Source organism: Oxyura jamaicensis, chromosome 2 (assembly GCF_011077185.1).
Source record: "Oxyura jamaicensis isolate SHBP4307 breed ruddy duck chromosome 2, BPBGC_Ojam_1.0, whole genome shotgun sequence".
Taxonomy (NCBI): Eukaryota; Metazoa; Chordata; class Aves; order Anseriformes; family Anatidae; genus Oxyura; species Oxyura jamaicensis.
Window position 1 is genome coordinate 61,414,160 of NC_048894.1, and position 8,363 is coordinate 61,422,522.

Sequence of the window (8,363 nt, forward strand, 5' to 3'; positions counted from 1 at the left end):
TAAAAAAAAAAAAAAAATCTTGATAATGTGTACACTTATTCCAGAAGGGTATTGTCTTTTTCCAGATTAGCTTGTTTTACTTCTAACTCAAGACACTGCAGTTTAGGTAACACCCTGCAGAAAAAGACTATTTTAATCTTTTGCCACCTCAGGTAAACTGAGACATTTCTTTAAGATTAATCTTTCCAGAGGTGAGTCTCTTTTGTTTCTGTAACTCAGGATTCTTTATTTTCACAAATTAACGTATTATGCTGCAATTTGAATGATTGCTTTTCATCGTTCTGTGCAGATGCAGGAATAGTTTCCTACATCTGCTAAACAAGTTCAGATATACCCGTTCACAGATCCATATGTGGTTGAAGTAAATATTGAATTCAAGCATGAAGCCAAAGCCCGTTTTCAACAAACAGACATTTCACATGTATGGGAACAACAACAACAACAAATGTCCAGCTAGTACAGAAGAGAGGAAAAGCAGCCTGGTTTTACAGACAATAGGCGGCCACTTTTCCAAAGGTGCAACGGCAGGATCCCTCCCTGCATAATCCCTTCCCCTTGCGGGTCCCTGCTGCACGAAGAACCCAGAGCCGGAGGGACCCCCTGCAGCCCGAAGGATGCTGTTCCTGCACTCTCACAAAACCGGGGGGAGAGGCAGGGTGATCAGAGCTACCGATCCGTCCCAGGGCCACCAGGGGGAGACAAGGCACTGGCAATGTGGGGCTGCACCCCCCTTCCTCTCCCCCCCCCCCCCCCCCCCCCCCGCCCGCCTGCTAGCAGAGGATGGGGCGCTGGCACCCGTTCGTCTTAGCCCAGGGAGAAAAGTTAGGTCGTGCACACCTATGGAATTCTGTCTGGACTAAAGAAAATGTAAATGTAATAAATATATATGCTGAATATTCGGTTAACCTGCTTAATCTTTAGAAACGTACTGGAAAAAGCATGACCCTGGGATAACTAAGGGTCTAAATCAGTTACAGAAGCTCCCCACCAGAAAAAAAAAAAAAAAAAAAAGAAAAAAAAAAAAAAAAAACATATTTGCTGGGAGGCTTCTTACCTCTTTTGCGTTTTTTTACATACTTTTACATTTGAAGCAGCATAGGCACTTCACTGTTGCTACTTTATTTCCTTCACTGCCACTACAGCCCAGCTGCAAGATTTTCTTCCTATTTAGCAGGGGCCATACCTATGTTTGGCAGCACGGACTGGTCAGGAGCACAGACACAAACCAGTGAGGCCAACCTGCTTTTGCAGCATCCTCCATCATAAGCCATAGACAGGAACAGAAGTGTCGAGTCACTGGAGTCAGACATGAAGTCGGTATTAATTTGTTCTGTGCTTATAACATAACAAGCAGTGACTAAATTGCATCAGTAAAGATAATCTCATATTTAAAAGAATACATATTTTTTCAAACAATAAAAAGGTCTTTTGGAATACTGTCTTCATGAGAACTTACAAGAGAAAAAATAAATTCACTGGATTTAATTCTTTCTACACATAATAGAGCATGGTAGAAATATGATTTCTAATGCAATTATTTTCAGGAAGAGGAATAAATACCCCTAGACACTTGTTATATTTTAATAGAAGAGGTAGAGAGTACATGGTGCAAAGCATAAGCCCATTGCCAAGTAGTCTAGTTAAGACAAAGTTTTCACATCTGTACAGGTGCTAGATAACTGGCCTCAGGGAGGCTTTGTGTCTTTCTCAGAAATATAAGGGTCCAGTCCCTTACAGATATAAAGTACTGACCTGTGTGAACCACACAAACTCCCAAATCACTTCCCAATGATTCCATCTAGTAAGGATTTTGAATATTACTTTTGCAAATTACCAAGTTCCAACTTTCTCTATTGCTCATTTCACCCAGATGTCTTGGTAATGAAGGAGTGGCTTATCTGGGGAAGGGGAGCAAGGCTGTGCTTTCATTTATTCTAACATGAACAAAGCATGCTTAGAAATGCAGAGCTGAAAAAAAAAAAAAAAAATCACCTGTACAATGCTATGCATGTGATATTACTTCTCTCTCCACCTCGGTATCACTAACAGGAAAACACTCCATTCTTTCACATGCACACTTCAGAAGCTTGTTGAAGAGACAAACCCCTGCGTACCAGTAAAGGCAACTTTTCATGAAAGTAGATAGTTGCAGCACTTTTACCATCCAACCTATTGTCAGCACATGCCTCTTAATAACTCTTCAAACGCACTAGCTGAAGTCCTGCTTGTCTTCTGACACAGCCACCCACAATAAAAATTAATCAATCTGACTCCATATATGCATGCAGCATAAATTCTTACACTATTTAGGTCCAGAGAAGCATTGTGGCAAAAGCCTGAACTTCAACACCAAGAAGAGACTGTGTAGGGTATAAATACATACTGCCTATTCTACATTCCAATTCAGATTTAAGACAAATCCACAAGAAAAATCCTTGATCTATTCAGTCTTTCCTTCCCCATCCAAGTTAAAACAGCCATCTTCACTGCTGGAAGTCTCCCTTCCTGTGTTCCTAGATTAAAGGTCCGATTCAAATTAGATATGTCTACTCTTTGCTTAAAATAAATGCAACTGTAAAGACTTGTATCAGCATAGAATCTCCACAATTCAAATCCACACTTGAGAGAATACATGAACACACATAGAACAGCAGTTTTAAAGAAATGAATACATATTTGACTGACAGAAATAAATTTGTTTCCAAGATTACAATACAGCTATGTAAAGAATCTAACTGTTTTGGCTATTGCAAATTAGATGTTTCACACACCACTTTGTAGTAGTTTAATGGAGTTAGAAGAGAGTATCCATTTTCCTATCAGCAGAAACATGCTGTGACCCTTATAGCAGAGAGAGTCACATCAGTAAAAGTATTTAGTATCATTAGAGCTTGCACTCACTTCTTAGCAGATTAAGGCTGCTTTACATCAATATGACTGTGGTGGTTTCACACTGATGGGCAGCTGAACTCCACTACTGAATGAGAACATCACTTCAGAAAGAAGTCTCAGTTAACAAAAATGCTACATTATTTGTATCACAGTATTGGATTTACATGGCAAGGGTAGCTGGGTGTGGCCTCAGTGAGAGGAGCCCAGAAGCTGACCACCAATGTTAGATAAGGGCCAGTTTCAGCACGCTCGAAAGGAACCCACCGCTGCACAGAGCTGAGCCAATAAGTGATGTTGTTTGCACAACTGGGAAAACAACCTTAAGAAAGGGAAAAAGAAAGAGCTGCACAACAGCTGCTGGGACAGAGGAGTGAGCACCAGCCCTGCAGCCCCCAAGGTGAGTGCAGCAGGAGGGCAGGAGGTGCTCCAGGCACGCAGCAGCAGTTCCCCTGCAGCCTGTGGAGAGGCCCCTGGTGGAGCAGGCTGTCCCCCTGCAGCCCATGGGTCCCACATGGAGCAGATCTCCACGCTGCAGCCCGTGGAGGAGCCCCCGGTGGAGCAGGTGGATGTGGCCTGGAGGAGGCTGCGGCCCATGGAAAGCCCCCGGTGGAGCAGACCCCAGGCCAGAGCTGCAGCCTGTGGAGAGGAGCCCACGCAGGAGCAGGGGGTCTGGGGGGAGCTGCCACCCACCCGTGGGGGACCCGTGCTGGAGCAGTTTGCTCCTGGGGGATGGACCCTGTAGTACGGAGCCATGCGGGAGCAGTTCTTGAAGAGCTGCTGCCTGTGGGCAGCCCCTGCAGGATCAGTTCAGGAAGTACGGCATCCTGTGTGAGGGACCCCAGAAAAAGAGGGGGAGGCACTTAGTGTTTTTTGTTTTGTTTTTCTTTTATTTATGTTTATTTGGTTTTGATTTTTATTATTAGCATTTTGTATAGTTATTGTGAACTGTTTATTTTCCACTCCTGACAAAAAGTCCTAATGAAGCATCTACAGTGGACCTCAGTGCTGAAGTCCAGCACTTCTTCCTGTTGGAATGCAGGTCTTCTGCTTCTCCAGAGGAACAGCTGCCTCTGTAGCTTCTTCGGCACATCCTGGAGGCCCCAAGGAGCCTGGGGGCCCTCCGACAGACTCCTCCTGTTGCCCCTGGTGCAGCAGCTCAGAGGACACCTCTCCTCTTCCTCAGGGCTCAGCGCAGAGGAGATGCCAGCTCTATGGGAGGTGCTGGAGTGGGGGATGGCAAAGGAGGGCTCCTCCAGCCTTGGCTTGAAGAGTTGCCAGGAGTCAGATGTTCCCTGGGAGACCACAAGATGTTCCTGGACTTGGGGCTCTCTTGGCTGATGGAAAACTGCCAGATGGTCAATGCCTGAGTGGAGCACACCATTTGGTGGGATATGGAGAGCCCCTAGCGTTCCTGTGACAGCTCAGATTCTGCCTGTTGACAGGCCGCCTGCAAACGATAGTGTGGTGACTGGTCAGCCCTGATGGGGGTGGATCCACTTGCATTGGATGTTCTTCTTCTAGAGGTGGATCCACCTCCATGGGCTCCATGCCACTCCCAGGCACATCCACATCCACTGACTCCACTCCAAATCTTCTCCCTATAAGCCACGGCTTCTTCTGGGGAGGAGGCTTCATCCTTCCTCAATGGAAGATCTGCGACTTGCATAGCTCACACAAAACTGCCACCTGCTCTGCTGGGCCTCCTTCTATCAAGAGCTCTTGGTGTCAGAGGTCCTAGCTGCTCAGCGACTGACAGTCTGGCCACAGGGTCCCCCTATTTATAGGGCTTGGAAAGAAAGGCAGCAATTGTGACATCAGGAGGCCATGGCGACGTGATTCTGACACTGCCCCATGGTGACCAAAACTTGGCAGTGTTGGGAGTTAGGGCTGATGGCCTGAGAGTAGCCCCAGTTTTGACGGAGGAGGAAGGGTGGGGGTGCTGAGAGCCCCTTCCTGGCAATGGCTCCCTTCTGCCATTTTGCTTGCCAGAGAAAATATACGACCCTTGGGCACAGGGACCTGCGGGGTCTCCTCTTCATCCCGTGCCTGGCTTCCCTTTCCTTGAGGTGGCAGTGGCAAGAGTGTCCCAGGAGGGTTGAGGTTCTCCACTACCCCGCAGCTTCCTGCAATCCCATGGGATGGACCCCATGGTGAAGGCATGTTGAAGGAGTGGCAGAGACAAAGCATGAGGGACATGCTTTGAAAGCATGAGGGACATGGTGGCAGCCTCCATTCCCCTGCCCCACTCAGGGGGAGGACAGGGGGAAGGTGGTTTTTTAGTTTCTTACTGTTCTAGTCTGCTAGTGATAGGTAATAAATTACACCAGTCTCCCTATGCAGAGTCCGTTTTGCCCATGATGACAAGTGATCTCCCTGTCCTTATCTTAACCCTTAAGCCTTTTTCATTGTAATTTCTCCCCCATTTCCTTTGAGGAGGGTGAGTGAGATAGTGATTGTGGTGGAGTTCAGCTCCCTAACAGGATAAAATAATCACAGCCACCTAGGAGTGGTGTATCTTTGCTACTAGCTAGCTCTGTACCTTGTGTAACAGAGTCCAAATTGGAATAGACAAGGCCCATCAACCTGCAACTATAGGAGAAACAGACACCTGTGCCAAGGGAAGGTTCTGTCAGGTCAGCAGCTGCCTGACCTAAGTTAAGTAGGCCTCATGGAAATCCACACTTCAGTTGAGCTCTTTGGCCACTTGCATGCACTGTAACAGACTATGACGTCCTGATCAGCCTCAGTTCAAAAATGCCCTCTTGTTGGGAGCAGAACATCTCAAGTCAGATTAGGGTTAAAGTGTGGTCAATGACAAGCACAGTTTAACCAGGTATGAGAAAAATCTTAGCCATGAAACAGGTCCTTGAAGAAACATTACTTAAAACAGACCGGCGGTGGTGTAGACAGCCCATTTTTCTAAGTAGACTAGGTGGAATCAGAGATCTCTGACCTGTGGGTGTGAGCATCAATGCAATCATCAGACGTGTCCTTTTATATCTGTATGACTTCAAAATACTTTAAAGTATTGATTGATCATAGGTCAAACTGTTTGAAGAAACACATGCAGCTTCCAAAAATGCATGTGTGTATATATATATATCCACATAAGAATATCATGTTAATATCTACAAACAGCAAAACATCAATTGTCAAGTAAATAATCAGTCTTACAGGTATTTCTCTTAAGTCACATCTTTGTTGTTGTGTACTCTCAAATGCTCCAAGGTCTAGCTTTTCTTATTTAAGCCTAATGCTTCCGGTTTCTTCTAATATATCTGCAAGTATAGTTTACTTTTTTTACATATTTACATAACTATAAAAATTATGTCTTTTTAAGTGTTCAGAAATCATTTCAATAACAACAGATCAATAGACAGATCATAAGCAAATTTGTTGGAGAGTTAAAGAAAGTTCTGTTTCTCCTTACAAATATTATATTCCTAATTTGGAATCAGTATCTAGATCTGTATTTTGCTTAGTACCTTATGAGAAGCATATTTTCTGAAATTCCCAAGAGATTTAATATCATGCATACAATTTTAGTAGAAAACTCAGCCAATCAATTTAATGATTTGTTCAGTTAACTACTCTTCTGCTTAATCTCTTAAATGCTTTGCAAAATCTCCCTGTGGGACTGAGATTTCTTCTGACTTCAGGCATGGTGAAGTTGACACATCATTTCAACTTCTTTAGGAAGTAAAATACACTCCCAGAAAACAAATTATCCCACTTACGCTAATACTGACCTTAGGATGTCCTGCAGCTAGGCAAAACTCACTTTTTTATATTTATGTACACAGCAAATGTTTAATGTAACTGGACACATTTATCTTCCTCATTTCAGAGAGGCCCTTCAAATAGGGATCAAATACATGTTTTTCATAGAAATTACAGCTGTGTTCCATTGCATTCAGAACAGCACTTCTGAGGCTGTTGTTTTGTTTTTTCTTTCTTTGTTTTTCTTTACATGCTGTGAAGAGGAACGAGAAGCATAAGCTTCCTCTTTAAACACAATTGCTTTACACTCACCCAAGACCTCTTGCAACAGCACACCTTCCTCTGATTACAGGACATATTTCTGTTACACCTACATCTGTGCCTGGACCTTGAGTACTCTCAAAAAAGCACAACATGCAACTTGATGATGTTTAGCTCCTGTGGCAAAGTTTGGAGGGAAAACCAGCAGCAAAGAAACAAACCTTTTTGACTTTAAAAAGAATATGGTTTTGTTGTGTTTTTAAAATAAAAAATACTATCCCACAACAGGAAGGGCCTTCTTATCAGAACTCCAGCCTACTCTGTCCCCTTAAGCTAGTTTTACATTCTTAGGCTGCTGCTTGTATATGTTACATCTAATTCCATCTGCTGGTTCCTGTAAATCCCCCCCTCCAAGTAATCCAGGCAGATGACTTCATTAACCTTTACACAGCAGCTTGCTCAGTAACTTTCAAGTTGGAATATTGTTGGACTTTGTCTGGAAAAGATAACTTGGGCTCAAAGGTCTCTAACAACCTGGGGAAGGCTGTTAGAAGAGAAGAGGGTTTTGTGCATCATCTCATTTTATTTCTGCTAAGTGTTAATTTACTTTGTGACTTGTAAGGCATCTGGAAATAGAATATGATTACTGAAATGAGATACCCTAATGCAGTATATTCATCACCATTTGTTGCTGTGGTTATGGTCATCAAAGGCCATAATAAAACACATTACACCACATTATGGGGAAAAACCTAATGACTGCCCCATCGTTTTCCTATCTTCTTTCACAAAGAGTTCCAACTGGTTTGAAAATTAGTGTATTAGACCTAATTTCAAAGACAAGAAGCATTTTTATCACTCAGCGGCATCATCAATGATGGAGCAAAGAGAGAGTATAGCAATAGGGAGGAAAAAATCTCTTAAGAAAAAGAGCAGAGGCAGTTTCACTCAATTGAAAGCATAGGTATTCATATGCACAGAATAGTGGCTACATACTGGCCAAAAATGACTTCACTTTGTAATGCATTAAGCAGCACTGAAGGCTGTCCTGCTACCAGGTGTTGAGTTGCACCACTGTGTTAAACACCGGAGCATCAGGTTGGGTAGGTGGCCTCAGACCTCTTCTCCACCTTTGCCAAATAAGCACCACAAGAGGCACACTCACTGGGCAGGTCAACAACCCTGCTGAGTGCCTGCATCTCTTACCTCCCTCTATGCTGAAAAAAGTCTGGTTATTCAACAGATGCCCCTGATCTCAAGGTAGTTTAAGGAAGAAGTCAAATGTTCAAAATCCTGTTCAACACACAGCCTTGATTGGGTCTACAAAAGCAAAGAATGGATTTACTACAAATGCCGGAAGCATTTGCTGTTTAGTAGAGAAGCATCATCAGTGACTCAGAAGTCCTGCTGTTAAGCAACAGGAGGAGGAAAGTGGATACCTGAGGGAAAAACCTCAGACATTTTGTGTTCCTTAAAACCATTATTTGTCT